Source organism: Anas platyrhynchos, chromosome 1 (assembly GCF_047663525.1).
Source record: "Anas platyrhynchos isolate ZD024472 breed Pekin duck chromosome 1, IASCAAS_PekinDuck_T2T, whole genome shotgun sequence".
NCBI classification, from domain to species: Eukaryota; Metazoa; Chordata; class Aves; order Anseriformes; family Anatidae; genus Anas; species Anas platyrhynchos.
In genome coordinates this window covers 43,463,077-43,489,600 of record NC_092587.1, presented here as the reverse complement: position 1 = coordinate 43,489,600, position 26,524 = coordinate 43,463,077, and the positions used below count along the sequence as shown (strand labels likewise).

Sequence of the window (26,524 nt, the reverse complement as noted above, 5' to 3'; positions counted from 1 at the left end):
ATGATGTTTACTTGTCATGCTTTAGAGCTGTGTGAACACGAGCTGTTCAGATCCGTCAATGCCAGCTGAGTACCTGAGCATACTAAGAAATTATATAGGTTTTGGGTTTGACAATTTCTTCCTCATCTTGATGTCCATTTGTTAATCTCCTCACGGCCTTCATATACTGTTAATAGTTCAGGAACAAATACATCGCCCAGCATTCAGCTGGAATAGCATAAATTCTCTTCCATTCAAGCTTCTGCTGCCAGAGCAGTAAAATAAATAAATAAACAAAAAAAAAAAATAGCAAAGAGGTCAAGAACAGATAGGATTTTATTTTCACTATAATTATCCATATTTACTTAACTGTGCTCATTATAACACCATTTCCATCAGAAAAATGAATAAAACAACTTCTTTAATCTGTAAATTTGCCAGTTCCACATCCTGCTTTTTTACTTTTGTATTGTTTTAAATATTTAAGAACACAAAATAGCCTGATTGTTACCTTATCCACAATGTTTAAATAGTACTTGGTTGTCAAAGCTGGATTTTCAAAATAATTAAAGTTATGCAAAATGCTTGAATAATTGACCAGATTGTTGAGTGCTCAGGTTACTGTACACTGAGTGATTTTAAACCTGTGTCTGCTGTGACCAGAAAGTAGTTACAAGCAGAGAGTTGTTTCTTCCTAACAGGGTTAGGAAGTGTAGTTTCTAATAGTTAGATGACTGCCTCCCACTTGTGTAGTTAACAGTGTTGCCAGCTTTTACCTGACTGGGTGGAAACCAAGAATCAAAAGGCTTAAACTCCTTGCTGTTGTCAGAAAGCAAGACCTGGCAGTACTTACAATTGTTTCTCTTTAGTGGACAAATACAGAGACAAAATAGATGTGGAAATGTAGATTTCAGTATACTGTCCACTTCCATTGGATGAAAATGTCAGCTTTTTGTGGATCTTATAGGAAGTAAGAAAGTTGTGTGGCTACAAACTGATCATCTCCCAAGTAAAAGTTCAGTGCATTAACAAACCTGTTGAACAGGTGGGGTTCCTTAAGATCAGGGGGTAATTTCTGAGCCATACCTGCTCTGGGTGGCAGTCTGTTAGTGGGTTTTGCTCAACAGTGGCACAAATTCTTGTCTGTGGCTAGGAGATAAAGGTGGAAGGACTTTGTGGATCTATGGAATAGCCCATGAGAATGCACACACACAATTTCTGTCTGTTCAGCTAGGTGGTTACTGTGTTTTCAGAGCTGAAGTTTGAGCGATGGGTAAAGAAGGTATTTATGCCAACAATACTGAAGAAAAAAAAAATTAAATACTGTATAATTTGAAGTTAATGGAGAGAAACTGTATGTCAGTGAACTCCCAATAAAATTCCTAAGCAAAATTTTACATAATAATAATTTTTAATAATAATAAAAAAACAAAACAAAACAAAACAAAAAAAAAAAAAAACAAAAAAAAACACAACCACCTATTTCTTCAATGTAGTGCTAATCATTTAAAGTGAATGGGGGACAATGACAGAATTTCCTCCTACTTTGCAACAAGTAAAAAGCTTGCTAAAAACTTATCTATAAATGTGAGAAATATCCCAATAATTTTCTAAGACAGGGTCTCTTGTGAAGTTAATTTATTTGCAATTGCAATGGTGGGCATCCTGCATGCAGGAGTGCACAGCGGAAGCGTATCACAGCCCTATATCCTCTATTACCCGACACTTGATTCCTCCCCTGTTTTCTCATTGGCTGAATACTACAGGTTTACAACCTGCCCAATGCTTGTTTCTATGTTCTGTGTGCACAGTTTTATTTGACCAACCTTTAATTAATTAAATAATTTGGTTTTTTGTTTATTTATTTTTGAGGGGCCCATGATTTCATAACTTCTTGTCCTTGCTGATTCCACAACTGCTTGTCTTGTTTTTCTTAGCCATCGTCCTTATTTTGGGACAGTGGAACCTTCCACTGTCCCCTTATCTGCTTATCTTAACATACCCCCCACTGTTATGGCTGCACAATCACTTTTGAATATGCAAGGTTAGTGGAATTTTCCACTGCAAAAACACAACTTTAATTCTTTTGTAAAGTAGCATGTCCAATTATGGGCACAACACTCCAAGCAAATACACATCAGCTGGAGAAAATCCAAAGATGAGTAACAGCAAAATGGTAAGGAATCTAGAAAGACTAACCCAGGATTGGTATAACTGGACATGTTTAGTCTAGTGAAGAATGAGCAGAAATGTTGAAATATTAAAAATGCATCTGCAGAAAGGAGCAGAATGATTATTTTATTTCATATCCATTGGAACAGGATGAAAAGTAATGAAGTGGAAAGTGAAGAAGGTAGCTTGATGATAAGAATGTGTTAACAGTTTTACAAAAACTTTTCTAAATTGTAGGATACATATGCTGGATGGGTAACCAACTGAATGAATTGCAATTCGCAGGCTGTGAAATACCCGTCTTCTTTACTTGTCAGCTTTCTGGCCATTTTGATGAGATGCAAACATGAACTCAGCAAGTTTGTCCTTCATCGCCCTCTCTTCCTTTATCAGGAGTTTTATCAGGAACTCAGCAGATGACTGCCTCTGTCTATCAGGAGAGCAGTATGACTGCAAGTGGAAATGAACAAGAAAAAACACAAATCTTTATTATCCAAATACTAGGCTGAATGGCAGCAAGGATGAAATAAGCTTTTCTTTATCACTTTTTGATTATTCCTTTGCCAGTTTGAAGTGTACTTGGAGAGGAGTTGTTTTGTTTGTTTTGTTTTGTTTTTTCACTTGGAGCTCATTTCTCTGGGACCTTCAGGCCCATGCAGAGTTGGTATTTGCTTAGAGAGGGCATGATAAATGTCTCTCTCAAGAGAACAGGGTTATAACTGAGGGTCCTCCATCAGGTCACATAGAGGTACGAATGTGGCCACTGAGGAGTTCTGTACCCTTTTCTGCATTTACTTCCAAACAGGTTGTAACTGCAAACATATGATGCGCTTGCATTTGGAACAGGGAGGTGACATCGAGATGATCTGAGGTCAGGAGAAAACTGTACACAAGTAAAATGGAGAAGTTGATCCAGGTGAAGAGGAATGCTGGATGGAAAGGAATAAGCAGCAGAATAACTTGTCTGACACATATAATTCACTGTGACACTACTTCCTTCAGGACTTCCATATGTGAGATACTAAAACAGGTAAGATGACTTAGTACCAGCTGCTTGGATGTATTTGTCAGTGCCACTGTGGGAAGAAAGAAACCATCAGGAAGATTACACAGGTCTTTTTTACATTGGTCTTCAGATATGATGAGGTCATTCCTTCTCCTTTTCACGTAATCTGGTATACGACCATTTCCTGACATCATGTGAATCATGTTGACTCATGAGTTCTCCTTTGGCTTTCTTTATATAGATTAAGTGGCTTCTAAAGTGAAGAATGAACACCCTCGAGTCTGTTGTACTAAGATTTTGACTCACTGGTTTGTTTCTAATTGTATTCCATATCTTTTCTTTGCCTTTTCTTTGCTAGCCATTTTAATTTAAGAGGAGTTCAAGGAGTCTATTGATGTTAGATCCTGGCCATCAATACCACCAATGCATTCCAAAATTGGCTTTTTTTTTTTTCAGTTTGTGGCATGCATATTCAATGATTTCAATGTCTTTTTTGTTTGTTTGTTTGTTGTATGTTTGGGTTTTGTTCTTCTTTTTGTTTTTCCCATGGGGAAAAAATCAAATAATTCCTTCAAGAACCTCTTTGGAAGGAAATAGACAACCAACATTTGTAATATAAAGAGGAAGCTGCCAGCTTGCCCCTGAAAATATTTCTCAAAAAAGTAATTTGGATGCAACTGCACATACTGTTGCCACATTTCCAGGTTCTTAAGCAGATCTTACCTCCTAAGGAATTACATATTTTGTGGCATAAAGTAGAGCAGTCTTAAAATTTAAAATGTCTTGTCATCTGTCTGTTTAGATCAGAAGACAAATGTAACATCCAGTGATCAACTGGTAAGATACTCCAGCATTAACATGGTACAATTTGCTTTTCCATTCCTGTTTTCCTCTTCTCTGCCTCTTGATGTTGGATATTTATAAAAGTAAGCTGATTATAGGATCTTATCTTTGGTTCCAAGTTCATCAGTTCTTACAGGCTGTCATGCTTGTAAGGAAGCATACAGGAAACCTCCAAGGAAAACCCATTTGCTTCAGTAAAAAGACTAGATTTTTCCCCCTGTTGTTTTCATTTTTATAATTTTCATTTAAAAAAAAAAGAAAGAAAGAAAGAAAAAAGACCTTAGAATACTTTAAAATGGGGAATGATTATGTGATTGGCTTGCACCATTCCAGCTCAGACATGGTTCTGTTTCAAAATGAGTTTTACTACACTAGAAGTTACGTAGTGTAATCATCGGTGTTTGGAGGAAATCTGTTGCTATACATTTGTTGTAATGCTCCTCAGTTGCCTACACTCTTCATACAAATAGTATTGCATATTTATATATGCCATCATAAAACAGACCCACCCATACAATAATTATTACCATATGTATGTGACACACTTACTGAAGGTCCACTTAGGAATATACAAGTCTGTACATGGGTGGATATATATAAGATGATATATATAAGATGTTATAATGGTCATAAATATTACTAAACCTTTCCCAGTTTAGGTACTTCAGAGATGCATGTTTTTGTAGGTATATTAATCTGACTGTGTTGAATGCAGGTAAGGTGAGAAGGCTTAGACGTTAATTGACTGACTAAGCTTGGTAGCTTACAAAGTGAGTCTTCCTGAGGCACTAAATTGTGACTAATGAGAGCCTCATTCCAAGTGTTTAATACTGCCTTGACACACTGTTGTGCAGGCATTCAGCTACAGGAGGGATTTGAGTATATAATCTTCCACTTACAGATGAATAATATAATGCAGCAGAGTATGTGTGTGGAAGGTTGCATTAGCTTTCTTGCCTCTAGAGGTAGGAAGTTAGAGGAACGTGCTGTGCTGTTAGAACTGTACTAGCATGAGCAGTAGAATTTCACAACAGAGATAATGTTGCAAAGACATCCTGAATGCTAAATGCATATTTTGACTTAGCTGCATATTTCTACATCAGTTACAACATATGCAGAAGTAGAATTGCAGGTATATTGGCAAATAAGCCCTTTCATCAGCATGCTATTTTCAGCTGTAGTTTAGCCTTGTTGTAGGCCAAAAATCATTTCAGACCTCATCATTCAGTGACCTCGTTTCCGTGTGGTCATCTTCCCCCACACCATCACTCTGTGTTTACATGACCTAAGGGGAAGAATAAATAATTTCCTTTTCCTGTAATGATTCCACCAAAGGTTGGTGTTGGCAGACACAGACACAAACTCAGAAGTAATTTCAATGGTCTCACTGATGATGTCATTGAACTGTACTCTTTATTCTTGTCTCTTCTGACCCTATCTGATTTACTGCTTCCTGTACTGCACTCACTCACTGCCTTCTTTTATCAGATTTGCATTTCCTGCTTCCAGTGGTCCTGCACAACCTTCCTTCCCTCGTTCTCTTAGTGTTTCCTGTAACTAATCCCTCCTGTTTTTCTGCAATATCCTTGCCTTATAAAGCAGAAAGTCACAGCCCAGGGCTGACAAACTGAGACCAAAGTAATGGAACCAAAAAGATCACTGCTACTATTTTGCACTGCCTTTTTTTTTTTCCTCATGTCAAATTATAAACATTCCTTACTCTCTATGGTGAAAGTGTTAGTGCAATATAAATATTTAAGTAATACGCATTAAAAAATATATATCTTGTGATAGCCAGTGTGAAATGTGCAAGTAAGAAGCTAGAACCTCTCATATCTTAGCCTTTCTAATAGGTTCAAACTGCAGTGATTTTTCAGTGTTTCTTACACAAAACCAGGAATATTGCAAACCTAAAATTCTACATCTTGCCTCTTTGAGAATTACAATAGCATCAAAAGCAAGTTTGGAATAATTTCATCAGACTCAAATAATTCAATTATTATTATTTTTTAATGTGGCATTTCAGCATATGGCCATTTGTAAACTATTGCAAATAATAGATTAAAATGAAGTAGCTATTTCAGTTTTTAATGTGATGGGCAATAGGGGGTTAAAACTTCTTGTGTTTTAAGCATATAGAATATTGACTTTATCACACAGTGGTTAATTACAGTGTAGTTGCTGTTGAGTTGATACCCATTTACAGTAAAGTCATGCTTTTTCAAGATTAATTAATGCCAATACAAATACATAGTAACTATACAGGTAAGCCAGATGTTCCCATTCTGCACTACACATGTGTCTATCCTACATCAGAATTCCATATATACATATAGACAGACGCATGATCATATCTATATAAATTTATGTGTATGTATCTCAAATGTGCTAACACCATTGTGTTCACTCTATAATTATTTCCAGCCATGCTCTTTGTGGTTACATGAATTAGTGGTAATTGTAGGATAAAAAATTACTTGTGTAACTATGTTATAATTTCAGTGTAATTACAGTCATTGTATTATGAAGCTCAACCAAATATCGAGCTTGTACTCTTTCAAAACAGAACATTTAACTGCAGCCATTGCATAGAAGAGCTTAAAGTTTTAGCTTATTTCACTTTATAAAGGTTTCCTCTTTCTCTCCCACACTAACACCTTTTTTTTTTTTTTTTTTTTTTTTAATAATTAAAATAATAGTCTGTGGGCAACTGAAAAATTCATATATCTGTAATATGCTTGGGAGAAAACTAATTATGGAAAATTAACCTTTTCCTTCAATTGAAAAGTTGAGAATGCTATCTGTATTTTTTTCTGAAGAGATCTACAGTAAAGCCAACACTTGGTTTATATCTTTATAAGATGCAATAGTAGGATTTTTTTCCTTTGTATCTCCCTTTTAAACAGTTCAAATGTAATACTTATTATTTTCATGTCTGGCTTCAGTGAAGATGCATGGAAGTTACATTCCATCTTCAAACCAAATCTGAAAAGAAAAAGAAGGAAGAATATGGTTTATCTACAGTGATGCTGGGCCACCAAACTGGACCCAACAACTTTGCACTTGCAAAAACAACAACAACAAACAAACAAACAAAAATAACAACGCAACATCATCATCAACAACAACAACAAAATAATTTATTATAAGTATAAACAGGGAGTTCTGTTGCTTTTCATAAGAAAGAAAGGTGGTTACTTTAGTCATACATTCCTAAGAAAAATCCATTAATTTTGCAGCCCTGCAGCAAAAATAGCTTTTAATCCCTGAAGTAAAGCGAAATAGCCTAGAATGCTCAGGAACTAGAACATCATTGGTAACTGTCCTGGTGAATAGTCTAGCACCTAAATTTGAAATCCTCGTTTTCTTCAAGCATAGGATTCTCAGCTTTCTAAATATCAGAATGAATAGACCTTGTAGTTCAAAGACTGTGGCACATTTTGTCCTATGCTGAGCTCCCCTTGATAGTAACATCACACACTGTAGCCAAGGAACATGCTTTTGTAGAGGAATTACTGCAGCATTCTGGGAGATGTCCTGTGGACATAGCCTGTCCGTACAGGCTTTCTCTGACTCCTCATTCACTACGTGCCATGCGGAGCTGATGAGCATGATCTGGAGTCCTAGAAAAGAGGAAGCAGCACTGCACTGCCAGCACATGAGCTATGGGTGATGTAAAATGAGACAAAAAGCTGTTGATACCTCTGAAGCTCACATCATGAAATGTATTCCTGAATCAGGGATCCATGTTTATTTCTAGTATGTTTCATTGTCACTGACAGTCAGATGAACATGTGAAGTTCTACAGGCCTGCAATCTCAATACTCTGAAGTTTATGACATCATTTACAAAATTAGAATTGTAAATTAGCAGATCAGCATATCAATACACATAGTCAATTGTGGGTCAGAGGAAATGTACATTTTATATGTAACTGCTTAGCACTGTTAAATAGCCAGAGGGGGCACATGCAAAAGCTGGATATATGTAATAAAATGTTACTTTCAACAGCACAGATTACTATAGATATGTTACTGTTCTGTTTGATACTGTACTGCTTGATAATAATAAATGTGCTTTCAGTTGAAACTCCAAGTGACAGTAAAACACAATCTCAACAGACAGAAATATTCTCTTCCATATATTTTGAATAGTGTACATCCTTTCCTAATGCAGCACACCACAATTTGAACAATTGGTGCTGGTAGAAGTAGTAAAAAAGGGAGAAAGAAAGCCAGGGAAGTTTATCATATCAACTAGAAACCAGTTATAAAATTTTACACTTCAGAAATGCTATAAAGTATGCTCATGAATCATAAAAAGAAGTTATGGCCACAATGATTTGTATTTTACAGTAAAATTCTAATGTCTGAAGAATTAGGGAAAGGGTTTGTTTGTTTGTTTGTTTTAGCAAAGGAATTGAGGGGTGAGGGAGCCATAAATCTGGGACTTCACAAATTTGCTTTGACTACCATCGCAGTGAGTCTGCCTAGATACTTGCTTCTGGCATGGCGAACATGCCCACTTCACAGGTAGCAGCAAGGTTTATACTAAAATGGTAATCCTAAAATGCTAAACTAAAGACCAGTAGAATAGGTCTAGTATCAGGAATTCAGATTGCAGTGTGGGGATTTTGTCAAAAGAATTAAGTTGTGTTTTTTTCCTCATTCCACAATTTGACAGTAATAGAAACAGCTAAGAAGTGTTTTATCTTGTGAGAGAAACAGAGACTCAAATTTAATGCCTGAAGTAGAATTAAACTCAACAAAATCAAAAATGAATACATTTAAATTTGAGATATCTTATGAACCTGTAGAACCTATTTCTGTTATGTGGTGTAGAAATTACATATGTGTAATCTCATCTGAGTGAGCAGCAGTGGTTACGGAAAGGTGGTGTACTGGAGCAACTTCTTTCACATCAGATGGCGCATGAGCAGCACCGGGCAGTTCTAATATGGAGACTACAAACCCCACGAGGCTTCCTGACTGTTGTAACTTAGTATATCCACAGTCTGTGTCATTCAGTTTTCACAATTTGCCGCGATGGGCTTTTAGAAAGGCCACATGGAATGTCAGCCTGAAATCTCTATGTCACGTGGTATTTTTTCATAGCTTTCATAGTTGTTGTCACTTACTGCTTGCTAAATGGAACATTCTCAAACTTTCATTTTTGTTTTCATCAATGTTTTCAGTTATGCTTGAACTCAAATTTCTGTAGTGGTGTGCCTGTGTTTGAGATGGTAGTATCACACCTGAAAACAGTATTTCATGAGTGCATATGATACAGAAGTACAGATAGGCAAGCTAATATTCTACTATCATCAATATATTTTTTCTTCCAATTTTCCCTTCTTCTATTTCACTTTTTTTTTTTAATTGTTAATTCATATTAAGTGAAGATTTACATGTTCCTCTCCATCATAACCACCACATGTCCTTCCTGAGAAATCAGTCAATGTAGAAGCTATCATCAACTCTTTGTATTCCACTTTCTCCCGACCTGTTGTCTAGCACAGAAAACCAAAGAAATGTAACTGTCATTACATAGACATCTGCTTGTCTCCATCAACTTCTTCTGGACCTTCTCTCTCTTGAGACCTCTTTTGTTGGGGTACAAACGCCTAGACCTAAGCAAGTCTCCCAAACAAATTCTGTTTTAAAGAATTACATTTTACCTATTTGCATTACTGAAAGATTAAAAGTTATGTCCCTGTGATTTAATTTTAGAAAGCAACTGCATGAAGGAGACGTGCTCAAGGAGCTCTTTCCGACCTCAGTCTCCGCCAAGAAAACCAAAACTGGGGCAGGGACTTTCTGTAACTTCCTTTCACATCGACGTGCACACTTTTACTTGCTCCTGACTGTTCTCCCCCGTAGCAAGGGGAGAACAAGGACAAACGCAGAGGATGAGCAGCGCCTGTGGAGAGCTTGCTCCAAGGACAACCACAGCACCCTGCAGCACTAGGCCAACGCCATATCAGCGTTCCTGGCGCATTCCTGGGGACGGTTTCAGGACCAGTTTTGGGTCCATTTTTGGGCCTGGTGTCAAATCAGCTTCCGGCTCCCTCCCCTCCCCCACCCCAGCTCCCTGCCCCTCCCCCCATTCCAACGGCTGTTCTCCGAACTCTCTAGAGACTCCTCGTGCCCGAAGCCCCGGTTGCTAGGCAACACCATTTACCTCATGCGCATTGCCATGGTGACAGCTCCCGGCGGGCGGGCCACCATGGCAGCTCCTCACACAGCAGCCGTTGGAGCCCCACACGCGGGACATGGAACCACCTCACCTCACTTCAGCCAGGACCCCAAGCCATTCTCCCCTCTGTCTTGTGGCCGCAGGCACCAAGGCCTGGCAGCACTCCCAGCACTGTCAGGCACAGTTTCAGGACCACTGACCTCTGGCAAGAAGTGTTCAATCAAAGCACAGAACGGGCATTTGGGGAAGGCAATTTGGGAAATTTGTTTACTTCTGTACATGCCGTATGTAGGTGGGAACAGTTTTCTCCAGAGTTGCCAGAGGGACATCAAGAGCACACATAGGGGTGAGCATGTGTACATAGCCACGAGAGGAGCAATTGTAAAGGGATCATCCTGAGTGGGAATAAAGCCATAAAAATGCTTGCTTCCCCATTCTACGGAAACACTCTCTTACCACTAGTGGTGAAATAGCAAGTAAGCAAAGAGCGTAAAACCATGGTGCTACTCCTTAGCAACAAGCAAAATGGTAGAATGGAACACCAGAACCCCTCTAGCAACTGGAAGATGACAGTTAAAAAGCAGAGGGAGCAGAGTCACTAAAAAGGTTGCAATCAAAATAAAATTAATCATCCAAGCAAAACAAGGCAAACCTTTTTGCCCTTTGTAACAGGTAGGTGGCTTTCCTCAATAAATAGCAGCAGGTCTTTTTGAGGATTATTGTAAAATAAATCCAGTTCTTACAGTTACAATGGGAATAAGATAAAATATTTTGTTTTTCTGAAGTTGCTCTAATGCCTTTGCTGTATTTTACAGGTTTGCCAAGTGGTGGCTATTTAGTTGCTCACTGTTTTCACTGTTGGGTGATCAAAAAAGTGAATGATAGTGAATTTGTTCTTTCCACAACTGATAAGAGAAGCCATCAACAGTTTCATGTTTCAGAGAAAAGTGAAACCCACAAGCAGGCTGGGAAAGGTAAAGCAAAAGTGATACCAGAGCCCGGAGCAGCTAGAACACTTTGAGGTAAGATAAATTGAGACAGAAGCAGTGCATCCTCATTGCCTCATCTCAGGAGTAAATGGGCTGTTTATTAGCATGAGACTAGTACAAAAGGCAGGACTACAAAGGAGAATTGAAAGAAACCATGCCTAAAAAATCTCAGTAATTTGAAAGGATTTGACTTTGCACCTGTTTCACATCCTTTGTTGTACAAAGGTACAAGTCTCACTATCAAGGTACAAGGTACATCCAAGGCTGTACCTTGTCCTTGATAGTGAAACTGTTGGCCAGCCTTTAATGCAATTCCAAAATACAATTTTGCGGGTCAAGTTCTGAGGACAGGAATGGAAATGTGATGGTGGAAAGGGGGATAAGAATACAAAAGATAGAATTTTCTACATTTTGTAAGCTTGTAATACAAAGAATTGGAAGAAATACATTTACAGAGATATAAAATATAAGCAAAAAAAAAATAAATTAAAAGAAGGCAGTATGACATAGGACCACTGCAAAGGAACATAATAGGGACATTACAGATTGGACAGACTGCAAACCATTTAGGAAAATGGAAGTGTGGATTAATCCAGGGAAAAAAAAAAAAAAAGAAAAAAAAAGAAAAAAAAAAGCAAATGATGTGGAAAAAAAAGCGGGGGGGGGATATGATTAAACAGGTTTTAATGGATACATTCTTTAAATCTATATCAAGTTTCAGTATTTGGTATTTCAGACAGTTATTTATATTGCTGTTGGCCAGGTCTGTTGTTAATCAAATACTATGTAGAAAGTGTGTTCAAATGTTGTGAAATATTCACACAAAAAGTTTATTTTGCTAACTGACAGTGATACAATCGGATACACTAAAACCCATGTATTCCTCTTCATTTCACAAAACTCAGCACTTAGCATGATGAAGGTGGAATATTTAACTCTGGTTAGTATGTCCAGTTCCAGAGATTATTTTTTGTGTGTGTGTATGTGGAGACATGAGACCAGGATAAACTGAGATCAATGGCTGTTTATAAATTAAAAATGTCTGAATTGTCAATCAAATATACTTCTAGTAGTTTTGAAATTTCTTTAAGCAGTACTAATATAATACAATTTAATATAAAACTTGTGTCTTTCAGAATAAATAATAAAGTATTATTGGTATCTGAAAGTTGGGCTGATGTGAAAATGCAAAGTAAAGTGTTGATGTGCTCAAAAATGTTATAACCATTTAGGATATTTTGTTGAGTGACAGCAAAATGTCTTCATCATATCTACAGATTTTCTACATGATCTATTTCTCTTCTCCCTGCTCCCAGAGGGATACTTTTGCTGGAGAATGTGCTTCTTTAGAAACGTGTCATTACGCTGTCTTAATGAAGAAATGTAATACAATGAAAGAATGTTTTGCTTTGAAATTTTTGTTGATCACTTCCTTTTGAAACCAATGAGACACATTTGAAAATACAGTTGTTAATATTTTAATAACATGATATACTGTGAACTACATCAAGAAAGTATTAAAAGGTCAATTTATAAGAATACAGCAGAATAACACTAATAAGTACTAAAATGAACTCATGTTTCACCGTTTTTATCAGAAAGCAGAAAATAAAGAAAAATATATGATTTATTCACAGGAACTTTTGGACTCTTGGATTAAGAAAGGGGAGGGGGGAAGTGTTATTTTAGTTTTTGTTTTTTATTACTTACTACCCAAATCTATTTTAATTGGCAATAAATTAAATTAATGCCCCCCTAAGTCAAGCCTGTTTTACCACTGAGAGTAACTGGTAAGCAATTTCACAGTCTTTACCATGACCCACAGACTTTTCCACCATATTTTCTCCCCTCGTCCAGCTGAGGAGGTGGAGTGAGAGAGCTGCGTGGACATCTGGCTGCTGGCCAAGACTAACCCATCACAGTACAGTAATTAGTGCAGTCATGTCGTGCAGTCCAAGCCTAAGATTTTTAAGTAATTTCATAACAGCTCACTATTTAAAATGATGTTTTTATTTTAATACCATATGCTATTGGTAACAATGGAAAACAATTATATATTTTTCCTTTTATTGATTATATTAAATAATACAGCTGGTATACGTGCTTTGTGCATAATATAGTATCATCATAGACTCAATTTAGTCTTCATTTGTTATTTTTGTAAATAAAATCTTAAAACACTTTTACAGATAGTAGGGTGGAAACACTATGAAGTATTTTCAGCTTTATCTGTGTCCAGTGTGATTTCTGACTAATGGAAACTAGAAATCTGAATAACACACCCACAACCATGGAAGGACTAAATCCAGTTTGCATTCCATAGCAACCTAGTTGCACAAAAAGTTGCCAATGAGCAATTCCAATGAACTATACGGTTGTAGAACAGTTAAGTTTCATGGATCTTGTTAAGGAAAAAAATAAAAATAAATAAAAAATAAATGTTGGGGGAGGGGCTTGCTTAACAAGATCCATGAAAAAAAGAAGTGTTTTTTTGCTTCTTTGTTTGTTTGTTGAAATCATGAATCCTATCCCAAGAACGATCAACAGTGGATCTGATTGTGGTCAAAGGAAAACAAGCTTTGGTAACACCTGATTCAGGGCTTACAAGACATGCAGCTCACGAACATAGCACTTGCAGATTTTTAGTTTTAGCACTGCTATTGAATGAAGGCCTGTAGAAGACTGTTGGAAGAGGAGAAATATGAGAGAATGGAGAAGCAGAAAGAGTAAAGAGAGCAATCTGCAGATGTGGCAGAGACCAAGGGGATATTAGGGGATAAAACAAAAGGAATGGATGGAAAAGATAAATGGCAATGAATTAAATTTAATTAATGGCAGCTCTACTTTCAATCCTACTATCTGCTGTTACCAACTGTTCCCCTTCCTTTTGATTTCTACTCCTCCCTTGTCATACATAGGCATCCATCTGATCTTAGAAGCTGCCACAGACACAGGGAATGGCAGGCATAGAACAGATGCATCTCACACAAAATTGGGAATAGAGAAGTGATCTCAGGTCCCCATATCATAGGGAATGTCTCTGTGAGAGGGCCCTGTAACACTGATAGAGGGATAAAATTGTCTCTGAGTGTACATGTTAGCCTGTTAGTCAAACTCTCAGAAGTTCTCTCATTAATGTCTCCTTCATTCAAATTTTGAGGACCAGGCCTGTTGTGGTAAGAGGGGCAGAAGAGGCAACCTAAGCTCCCCTCTCCCCCTCCCTTTCTTCCTCTCCCTCTTCCTTCCTATCTGGCTTCGTTCAAGAGCATATGTGTATATATTATGATCTGCAGGCCGATTACCTCAAAAAGATATAAGAGCTCCTTTCTCTCTTCCCCAAGTACACCAACATCTGGAGAAATCTTTTCAAATTATTCTGCTAGGTCATGGAAACTAATTATGTAAGATGGTGGTAACTGGCAATGGTGGGTGCTGAGTTTTTCATTTGTTGATGATTTTGAATGAGGATGAGTGGATATCATCTGTTTTGGTTAGTTACCTGCCTCAGTATTAGAACTGTTCAATATTTTCTTAGCTATGTTTATACAAGAGATGAGACATTGGTCTTGTTTTACCGGATGATAAAAGAAGCTATAGAAGGAAGTAATGAGAAAGTACTCTGAATACAGCAAAAATACCAGATGATGACTTCAATTAGGAAAACCTTTAAGGACAAGATAATGTCTTGAAATTCACATTTTATTCACAATGACTTCTAGCAAAAATAAAACTTGAAAATGTTTTGTTGTTTTGTTTTTCAAAGGCAGGAAGGCAGGAAAAAGAGAAAGGAAGGGGAGGGGAGGGGAGCGGAGAGGAGGGGAAGGGGGAGGGGGAAGGAGAGGAGGAGGGGATGGGGGAGGGGGAGGGAAGGGGAGAGGAGGGAGAGAGAGAGAAGGGGGGAGGGGGAGGAGGAGGAGGACGGGGAGGGAAAGGGGGAGGGGGAGGGGGAGGGAAGGGGAGAGGAGGGAGAGGGAGGGGGAGGGGAAGGGGCGGGAAGGGAAGGGAGAAGGGGAGTGGAAGGGAGGGGAGGGCAGGGGACGGGAGGGGATGAAGGCAGGCAGGAAGAAGGAAGGAAGGCAGGCAGGAAGGCAGGCAGGCAGGCAGGAAGGAAGGAAGGAAGGAAGACCTTTCAAAACACTACCAAAACCACGAGATATTCCTAAGTTCCAGTTATGTAATTAACCTCTTACTGAAAAAGTTCATTGTGGATAAGTCCAAGTATTCTACTTTTGTGAGTTGTTACTAAACCACTCTGCATCTTTTTCTTCACTGCCAATTTCTTGAAGATACACATCATTTATTGAGAATTCCATATATTACCACTCAGATTCACTAAACTATACATCTTCTACTTGCTAGAAAGCTCTAAAGCAGGTCTTACAATGGAAAAAAAAATCCAAGGTAAGACTTGAGAAACTGACATTAGATATTCACCCTGAGGATAAGCCTTCTTAACTGAGATAGAAGTTTTTCTCTTAAAAAAGTATTTCCATTTATAAACATTAGAAAATGTCAAATATTTTTCATTTGTTTAAACTCAATCAATAATGTGACCACAAAAAAAAAAAAAAAAAAAAAAAAAAAGAGTCCATTCATTTCACATCATCTGTATAGTTCATTTACTGAAGACATCCTGTATGTATTACATATGTATTACATTCCAAATTGATGTTCAAATACATTTCTTCCAACATGTCAAAACATATTCCTCAGAGCACTTACAGGAGGGAACATCAGACATATTCTTCACATTTGTTCATTTCAAAAAAAAAATACATAAAGTATATTGGATAAATTAATGAGACATATTCATAAAACTTTACCTGTGTAATTTAGAGGTCAAGCACATTTCATCTAAAACGTATTGTGGGAGTTAGAAATGAGCACTAATTTCTCAACCTCTACTGTAATAACAATACTATCACAGTATTACGTTGTGCTTTTAGGGGCAAGGAGGGCTCTTCCAAATCTAGATTCTCCCAGAGCCATTATCTCCAAAGTAATGAATAGACAACTGCATTCAGGAAGGTACATCATTAATACACTTGATGAAAAGAAGACTGTCCACTGCCATCAGTGAATACTTGGAATCATAGAATCATTAAGGTTGGAAAAGACCTCCAAGATCATGTGGTCCAACATCCCCCAGTATCACCAATGTCACCCACTAAACCATGTCCCTAAGCACCAGGTACAACCTTTCCTTAAACATCCCCAGGGACGTGGTAGAGTCACACCACCTCCCATGACCTCCCTGGGCAACCTGTTCCAATGCCTCTGAGAAGAAAAGTCTCCTAATTTCCAGCCTGAATCTCCCCTGGCACAACTTGAGGCCATTCCCTCTAGTCCTATTGTTAGTTATCTGCAAGAAAGAGGCCGACCCCCAGCTCCTCACACTTTCCTTTCAGGTAGTTGTAGAAAGCAATAAGGTCTCCCCTGAGCCTCCTTCTGCAGACTAAACAACCCCAGTTCCCTCAGCCACTCCTCATAGGACTTGTGCTCCAGATGCTGCAAGAAAAATAAACACAAAAGAGCTTTTACAATTTTAAGGTTCTCTAGTGTGTTAGGTGCTGTTTTTACAACTTGGTTTCACAAGTTGATATGATTTCACATATCAAAGAGTAAGTGGGACAATAGACGACATTTTTTTTTTCTTCCAACAAACAGAAGCCTGATCAGTGCTTAGAACTGACTAAATTTCGGGATTTTTTTGGAAAAGGATCTTCATATGATACACACCAATTATCCATCAGGTCATGTTAAGATTACTTCTTTTGAAATCTGATAGACTCTTTAGCTAGACATTAAGAACAACAATGCACAGTGTAGATGGTACTTGTTTGTATCTCAAAATACCGATATTTTAGTGTAGTAGAAACTAGTTCTACAAGCTATAGAAATATGTTTTTGTCACTGAATTCTGAAATTGTGACTGAACTGCATCAACCTATATGGTACAAAATATATTTTTTTGTTAAAAACAGAAATTAAGGTAGTTGCAGTTCGCTTTTGTGGAGCTAGAAGGTAACAAAGGTAGAAGACAATTCAAAGCTGAAAAAAAAGACTGGTGGGTGTTTAACCTAGACATATCTGCTTAGTAGATAGATGAATTAGCTAATACAGCAAAGTTACTCAGTGTAAGTTTATCAGAAAACAGCTGAGCAACATTTGCTTGATGATTAGTGAATTTTATTTATTTTAATTATGATTAAATCTGAGACGAATAGAGTGGATTTAGGATTTTTCCCCAAATTCTGTATCTTGTCAACAGTAAAGGAAATAGACAATGATACTATATTCTACAAAAGTCAAGCTACTTAAAGGTACTTAACCAACAGTGAAAAGTAATCTAAGTAAAAATGCCTGTAGTAGTTTCACTTAATTATAGGAAAAAAAATCCTTGGGTATTTTAGTTACATTTATTACATTTATGCTCAATGTTTGTTACCATGTTAATGTGTAAAAATATTTAGGAAATGATTTAAAACATTCTCATTGGTTTATTCTTGTTGGCTGTGCTTTAGGTTACTGCATTTAAAAAAAAACACACACACATTAAAAAGAACTTCGAAATTCTTTGTGTTTTCTTCATCAGAAAGGTATCATATGATTCCTTCTTGAGTGAAATTTTAAGCCTTCCTGGTGAAATTTTTGAAGTCCCAAAAGATTCATCAATTACAGATTGTTGTCTCAGGTAGGGAATTTTTTTTCTTGCCAGAGATATTTTTGTTAGTGAAATTACTTTCTGGTATTATGGTGTTTCTTTTGCCTTGCATAGGACGTGTTTATAATCAGAGAAGTCATATTCATTCTATCCTATTAAATCACTATAGAAGAAATACTTATTAATCTAATCAATTACCAAGAAAAATTAACATAAATCTTGTCTCAGAAGTCATCCATTTGATGGATGCAAGGTAGCCTCTTGCAATTACACATTTTTGAGCAGTGATTTAAAAATAGAACATACAAGGAAAATTACTTTTCATTTCTCTGTATTGCTATTTCTTACAGACATATTTTGATTTCTTTAAAAGTAATTAGTTTTCTATATTCTAAAAGTTCATTTTCATACTGAGAGCTATAACTCGTCTGTGCATGGCTTTCCTTTCTTCTTTTTATCATCCCCATTTGTGACTAGGCAATGTCTCAATTAGCAATTACTAAATCATATGGAGAGAGCTACTATTTGGGTAACATTCAAGTTGTCTCATTTTTCTACATGTTCCTACATGAAAACCTACTTTTTGTGCTGTTATAAGATTAGTATCTTTTACATTTAATTCCAGTGTGGCATTTGCTTTACATGCCACTTTAGCAGGAAAAAAAAATAATAATAAATTAAAAATAAATTTTGCAAATAAAGTTACTGAAGGCATGTTTTCTCAACAACTTTTTATTTAAACTTTTTTTCTTGTGAAGAGGCTGAGCAATATATATTGATACCATTGCTCTTCTGAATTTATGACCGGACTGCCTTCAGCAGGAACGGCTGAAGGAAATCTGGACTTTCTCTTCCTCAAACTGCTGAACTGATAATTTCTATATGATCATTACTTATCAAATTTAAGGATGTTAACCCACTGCTTATCCTGGTATATAAAATATCATAGCAGGGCATAGCAAGGGTACTTTCCTTACTGTAGCAGCTATATTAATACAATTTTAGTCTTAACTAATAAAACTGTGAAGTATGAAGTATTTAATAATACACTGGGGGGGAAGGGGCTTTTCCTGATTTTTTTTTTTTTCTTTCAAGGCTGAACAGGAGTGGGAATGTTGCCTGAGAAAGAAGCTGGGGAAAAAGTAATCACTGACATTATATTTCCATAAAACCATTTTGAAAAAATAATGAAATAAGTCATAGTTTGTGCTAAATAAAAGAATGAAAATAAATATTTCCTTTTAAAAATAATTAAGATGGTGACGTTCTGTTAAACCATTGTCTGTGGTGGTCAACAGTAAGCAATTCTGAAAATTAACTAATTTTGCTTGTGTTTTATAGTTTGTCTTTCTGTAACTATTTTACTATTTCTACTTTTGTCATTTTTGTAAAGCTTTGTTGAAGAAAAGGATCCCATTCTCTCTGCAAAAAAAGAATACATGCAACAAGATAATTTTTTAAGCAATTCTATGTAAAACATTGAATGCATTTGTTTCTTATCACTTTTCAAGTCACTACTGAATTTATTAATAGATTATTTTTTTAAAAAAACTCCTTTCTAAACAGGATTCATCATATTTATGACCAATTCCTAAGAAACAGCCATCAGTCTACCAGGTCTCGCACACACTTTCAGATGTGTTTAAGTGTAAGATTTCAATGGCAATTTTTATGTTTCTATATTTCATTACAGAACTGGCTCTCTGAACTTCCTTCAGAGATTTCTCGGTTTCTGTTCTCATGAACAAAGTATGAATTCTGGACAGCTGGATTCTTCAGAATTTGAAAGAACAGTAGTATAAGACTTCTAATCTCTCAGAAATCATCAGCAATCTAGACGCTGGGGATAAACACAATCAACACCACTCCATCTCTTCTATTAGTAATCAAACAGTCCTCTCAGCTGCTGATTAAACTGAGGCCTGAAAAATAGGATATTTTGAGAAAGAAAGATATTTTTGAGAAAGATTTTTGTAATCATTCATTTCATGGTGCATTTCCAAATTTTCTATTTATCTGTGATAATAACTAAAAAAAAAAAAAAATCAAGCTAATAACAGGGAACCATGTTCTTTAGGGTGACAAAGCCTTCTTCCTCATTCTCCCTTTAGGCACAGGAAATGCACTGTCGTCAATAAAACACTATGGTGCTCTAAGGGTTTCCATACTGAAGCAGGAATGCCACCAGCAGTTATCCAAAGAGATTATTATACTAATACCTAGTCTTCTGAAGACATGCATCTTTTAGCCAAAAAGCTTTCACTCCTGATTGACTCTCAAAGGATGTATATGCATGGACCTGCTAAAGTGCTCACCAGCAGCAACATTTCAAGTTGAACAATAGGCAGGGTTAGTAACTACACACTTCTAGATAGTTCTAGCCTTTTCTTTCTGAAGTGCTTGCCTCTGTCTGCATGTAAAAGCACAGAAGATTCAACATTTTTCAAAGACTAGCTGTGACAGCTTAAGAAATTACTGTTTCAGGTGTCTGCCACACTTTTTGTTAGAAATTGTTGTGTCTGTACCAGAGATGGCAGACTAAGATGTACATTCACACTTCAGTGGTTCAAGTTCCAGGGTTAGTATACCTGAATAAAGCACTGCTGCAGATGTGTTTACACAAATTTATGGGCACGTGGATACATTTCTTTCCGCCATCTTGGCACTGTCAGTGGAAGCACTTAGCAGGGAGGTTAGGCAAACCACCAGGAATGACAGCATCTTAAAATACTATCACTTAAACTGTCAAGCATGGCTGACGAACATTTATAATGGCTGTGCCATAGATACTGTTTCACAACATAGAGGAATGCAGAACTGTGTTGGTCAGCCTTTTTTGTATATGACTGACAGAAATGTACTTCATATTTAGCATTCTCTTGAAACAGATGAAGTGAGATGCCATTTTCCACTGTTTTGTGCCTTCAGTAGGAAGAATGGGAGCTTTAGTGGCATTAACAGAGAGGGAATGGGACTCTCCATTACAGGGTTGGTAGATGACTGGTACTTGAGCCTCCACACTACCACTCAGGCAGTACGTAAACACTTATTCTGAAAACACTACAAGTTTTTCTACACCCTTGTACTTACCTAGGGATATAGCCACTGTTCTCTCCACTAGAACTGACTAGTGCCTTGGAGTACAGACTAGCTCTTCACAAGTCACTTCTGCCTTTGGTTGAGAACAAAGCGTTGTAAGTCATGGCTGAAGCTAAAGCATGTACTGAGCTCTGCCATCCTCTCCTGAGGTAGAAATGGAGGGCAGGTGGGAAATGGCTGCTTGTGGCTTTGTCCTGCAGGTCACCTGGGATAATCCACGTGCCTTAGATGGAGAGCAGCGCTTCTTGGTTGCTCGACGCTCTCGATACTCAAAGCTATTAAAAACCAACCAACCAACCCTCTGTGTTTTAGCCAGGCGCTGCCTGTAGCAGACAAAACTTGAAGTTACGTCCCAGAGAAACAAGGAACTGGACCACGGCCCCCATAAGGATGCTCCAGTACAGACACTGCCACCAGCGCCACACCGAGTGGGTAACACCGGTTCCTTTCGGGGTAACCACCACAGCGCCCCCTGGCAGCGGCGGCCCCTGCGCGTTCCCGCCGGTAACCGCCCGCCAAGGGGCGGAGCCACGCGCTCATTTAAATACTGCCGGGGCTCATTTGCATGCCGCCAGCATGGCCGGCCCGGCGATTGGCCGGCTCCGAGGCAGCCCTGGCGGCCGGCCCCCGTGCCCGCGGAGGGGGCGGGGCCTGAAGGGAGAGGGGAGGGGACACGGGCCTGATTTGCATAACGGCCCGGCGCGCGCGCGACGGGGGGAGGCGGTGTCGGTGCCCGGAGCGGGTTCCGATTTTGAATCTACGGCGGCAGCGGCGGAGGAGGCGGGCGCGGCGGCAGGGGGGCTCCCGCAGAACGCGGCGGCACAGGTACTGCGCGGCCCCGTGCGGGCGGCGGGGCGCGTGCCCGCGGCGGCCGGGCAGCGGCAGCACTTGGCGCGGAACGCTGCCCCCCGCTGTGGCGGCGGCGGCGGCGGCGGCGGCGGCGGCAGTGCGCATGCTCCGGGGCTGCAGGGCTGCACAGGCGCCGCGCGGCGCAGCCGCTCGCCAGCGCAGCGCAGCTCCGCGCAGGCTGCATGGGAGCACGTGACGCGGCTCCAGTGCAGGCGGCGGCGGCGCGCATGCGCGGTGCTGTTTTCGCCCCGAGGTGGCGGCAGGTGGGGAGCGTGGCGCGGGGGCGCGCCTGGCGCCCTGCTCTGCGCGGCGGGGGCTCCTGCTGCGGCTCGCAGGTAGGGCTGGCGTGGGGCAGGGAGGGCGTGGGGCGCTGCGCCCAGTCGTGAGGTGCGGAGAGCTGGGAGACACCCGGCAGGAGCCCGAGCGCTGTCTGGGACGCGCCTTGGCGAGGTGTGGTGAGGTGGGGTGAGGGAGGGGTGGTGCGGTCTGCCCGCAGCAGGGAGGTGTTGGGGTGGTGGCAGCACGCCCTGCGCCTCGAAAGCACCGCCTGGCTCGCTGTGGGGACGGGGAGTGGCCGCCTGCACCTGCCAAATGGCCTCGAAAGAAGTTGGCGTCAATGCTGAGCGCGGCAGTGGAAGCAGTGAGGAGGAAAATGCATCTGGTGTTGCTGCGCGTGGGTGGGGTTTCAGTTTGAAGTTCCTGCAGCAAATGGCCTCGCTCGTTTCCTGGAAATGCGCGTGTTTCAGTGAGGAAACTTAAAAAACAGGCCCGGTTGTGTATTAGTTATTCCTGTCATGTTCTCAGTGAACTTGGGCAGAGTTACCGCGTAAGGCTGCCATGTGGGAAATGGTGGAAGCGTAAATTGTATACTGGTGTAAAGAACGCACACCTGAACTTCTAACTTTCTTTGAACTTAAACATTTAGAATATTGAAACTACTGATAGTCACTGCTGTGGCATTGGGGCCTGTTTGAGGTATGGCATTCTTGATTGTTTAACCTTGAGGAATATCCAATGGAAATGCTTCCATTAGAATATTTTGTTGCGTAGTAGTAACGGTGAAACGACTACAACATAATGGTCACGCTGACGTTACAATATCGCAGATAGGCTTGTTGGATGGAAAAATTAGATGGAATTGCTGATGGGGAAAAATATTCTCTTAAAATGAAGAGGTGAGATGCACGTTGCACAGCTCAAATGTTTTACACAAAAAAATTTGAGCTTAAAACAGCAGTTTTAATCAATCGTAGAAAAATAACACTTGCACATTTGGACGTCTTATTTAATGTAAGTCCAAATGGCAGAAATAAGAGTATGTTAGTAGATATTATACTTGGTCAATATCCTTGATTGTACAAATAAATGCAGTATTATTATGAATAAATTATTGGAATTTGCATCTGCAAGATCGCAGCCGAACAGTGGGCTCCTACAATATTTTCCCTTAAAAGTTTGAATGTATTTGGGGATATTAGTTGTTATACCAGTTTCTTCTAGTTAAAATTATTCCAGTTATAAATATTTTGTATATATATAAAAATACAGAAAGTGTACTTAATATCCATTTAAATCTGAAATTTAAAAGTTAAATATGAACTTGATACAGAGGTAAACTTAAAAGAATGTAAGAAATATGTAAGATTTTATGATTGGGTATTGTTTTGTGCAGTCCCAGGGGAAGGTATGAAAGAGGATATTGCCTTGAACATTAAGAATTTTTTGGAGGAGGAAAAATAAACAGAGAACTGCTATTTGATATGTGATCATGGATAGGCAATTTCTCACTTTTCAAATCAGTGAAATGGGGCTAATGGTGATTGTCAGGACCATCATAAAATAAAATCACTACTGCTTTCACGTGGACTTATGCTATTCATGAATCATGGCAATTAAACCCACTATTTATTACTCAAGATTGGCGGTTATGTTACTATTTTATATGCTTCAGAAGCATCGAATTAAATTCTTACATACGTGTAATCCAGGAAAGAATGGTATTGCTTATTTTGGATAGCAGTAAATTTTTAGATAAACAACAAATATTTAAAATACTGAAAATTTTGTCACTGTTTATAAGTAACTGCTCATTCTGTGTTATTTTTTCAAAGAATATCAAAAGGTCTTTATGTTCTCTTAATTATATTTTTATTTTAGCAGACTTATTATCTTGCTTAGAATAAAAGTATTTTCATCAGTTGCAACCTTGCCATCAAGTGTAGCAGTGCTGAACTGATGCTTCTGATAACGTAGCACAGTTCTGTGTTTGGCTGTATGAATTCATTTGACAGGACTATCTTGGATGTTGTATAGGCTTGAAACTGGTTGTGCTTAACGACTGTTTCATAGTAGGATGCACTACTTATATAGATCAATTAAAACAGACATTTTTATTCTGTTACTGACGGACCTCTTACATCTCATTTCCCATCCGTTAAGTCTGTTTTCAGTAAGATACTAATCCCAATAGACATTCATACATGCCATATTTTGTTGAAACCTCCTGCTTTAGCTTGCATTGTTATGCCCATTTCACATATGTAGAAGCTCAGCACAGCATCAATTATAGTATGTTATTTTTCTTGTAAAGGGTCTGTTGGTAATGCTTCCAGAACTTGGGATGCAAAGACAGGAAACATAGCCTCCTATAGATGAATGCATTCCCTCCCCCCACCAGGGAAGGTGATTTTGCTAGCCAAGAGCCTGAACAACCTAGGAATAAAAATAATTTAATTCTAAATATTGATTTTTGCAGAATCTCTATAAAACAAACAGTTTAAAATGTTAAATGATTTTTAAAATCCTATTTTAGTAAGCAGTTTTAATTGGTAACTAAATCATAATTTTCAGTGTGCTTCATTCTGATTTTTGGAAGACTTTTTTTTTGGTAGCAAATAGAAGATACTTCCAAGGTGAAAAATGGTTAATTAAACCTGATGATATATTTTCCTTCCAAAACAAGAAAACATAAATTTCCCCGAATCTAAAATTTTTATAATAGCTAAAATATTAATGAGGTTCATCTGTACTTACTGCTGGGAATCTTACTTATGCCAAAAATCTCTTAGTTATGAAATGTAGACAGTAAGACCAAAAGATATTTGATTAGTATGTTGGTGTTAGCTTGCAACAATGTATTTTTTCCTATTTGCTCTCCACTTTGTGTTTTTCTATATTGTGTGCTAGTCATGTTTATATCATGAGGTCACTTCCACAATGAATTCAGTGATACAGATGTGAATCACAATTTTTCTGAGAGATATTAGCAGAGGAAAATGAGTTGCGAGTTTTACAACCATTAAGGTTTGTGAATTTTATTTTTTTTTCTTTTCCCCAATATATTTTTATATGTTTCTCTTAAATGCAGTGAAATCTAAGATTGTTAATGTTTCTCAGCTACAACCGTGCCTGGACTATTTTATTACTCCTACTCAGTATGTGACATTACTGTGAGAGACTTATCTACACATACACAGCAACTGATAACTGCCCAACACAGATGATGTGTTCAGAATGTGTGTTTTTAAGTCAGGAATTTTAGTTATACTTGGTGCACCATATCCATATGAAAAAAATGCTCGTTTGTTTCTATCATACCTCAGGAAACAATGTTTATCAAGCTCCAGTGACTTACCTTACTGTTCAATTGATATTTGGATAAGGTGATGGTGTTTTTTTTTTGTTTTTTTAATAATTTTGATTTACTTATTTTTTGACAGCTCATTAAGAAGCAGACAGAGAGGTTCTTCTCTAAAGCAATCTCTGTATACAAGTGGTTCTTGTTAAATTGGACAGTTATGGAGTGTCTTAATCTCTGCATAAAGTTCAGAAGAGAATTGTGTAATACTTCATATTTAAAATTCCTGCAGCTCAGTCCTTGCTTTGGATGTTAAAGCCTGGTGGCTGATTGCAAAGAAAGAATTGTATAGTATTTTAGCTTTAAGTTTTTCAGTCAGGACTATCAGGAGCATGTATTTTTTTGTCACTCTTTGAGTTCTGAGTGTCTTTTCAAAATACAAATTTTCTGTAATATTCTGGAATCTTAATTCTCATTCTTAGAGGTTTTATTTAGTGATTATAGTGTGTTCAGGTGTCTTACCTTTCTTATGTTTTCTTTTTTTTTTTTTTTTTTTCCTTTCTTTGCCTTCCTTTGCCACAGCAGCAAAGGGAATCAGGAAATCCTTGACTTTGTATAGCATGTTTTAGGTTTCTGGAAACATCTTATTATTCAAGCTCATTTTTAATCTACAGATCAAATAATAAAATGGAGTGTCATGAGTTTTAGAGATCCAGTTTCTGTATTGGTACTTGTATCTACAGAATGCATTAATAATTTATCTTAGAATGATAAGGACTGAGCTAAACCAATGATTTTTTTTATTTTTTTTTTACTTGACAGGGTATAAATAATTGAATTGTGATTTGGAAACGTGAGTCTAGTTTTGTGTTTACTTCTGTTGCATATTCTGGCTCTAGTTAATATTGTTGTCTTTATTTCTGATTGCTACTAATGGTCTGTTTTGACTATTCATGTACATACAGTAAAACTATAAAATCCAAAAATGGACAGTAAAATTGCAGTTACACTTGAGTTTTACATGGCTTTATTTATGTTTTCATCTGAGGCTACATTAGACACTAAAACCAAAATGTTGTTAGTGAAAAATGAATGCTTGCATGAAATTTTTTTTAAGTGCATAAAGGCTATTAAATGGTACTTGTGCCATG

At 38.1% G+C, this 26,524-nt stretch overlaps 1 protein-coding gene and 1 long non-coding RNA gene across 5 annotated transcripts in view; both read left to right on the top strand.

The window, feature by feature from the left end:
- The first annotated feature begins 8,739 nt into the window (after positions 1 to 8,739).
- LOC140002146 (uncharacterized) lies at positions 8,740 to 14,897 on the top strand. The gene is made up of 3 exons (XR_011808229.1): positions 8,740 to 10,867; positions 11,011 to 11,217; positions 12,462 to 14,897. It is a non-coding gene; the product is annotated as an uncharacterized lncRNA (long non-coding RNA).
- Positions 14,898 to 21,623: 6,726 nt separating this feature from the next.
- ATF7IP (activating transcription factor 7 interacting protein) overlaps positions 21,624 to 26,524 on the top strand; it is a 103,466-nt gene continuing 98,565 nt past the window's right edge. For 2 of the 4 annotated variants that reach the window (XM_072035738.1, XM_072035735.1), the window contains exon 1: positions 21,632 to 21,772. The gene's annotated coding sequence lies outside the window, so the exon portion shown is untranslated. Of the gene's footprint in view, positions 21,773 to 21,897; positions 22,132 to 26,524 lie in introns of those variants that run through there. The other 2 variants (XM_027453457.3, XM_027453471.3) reach the window with 2 other exon arrangements.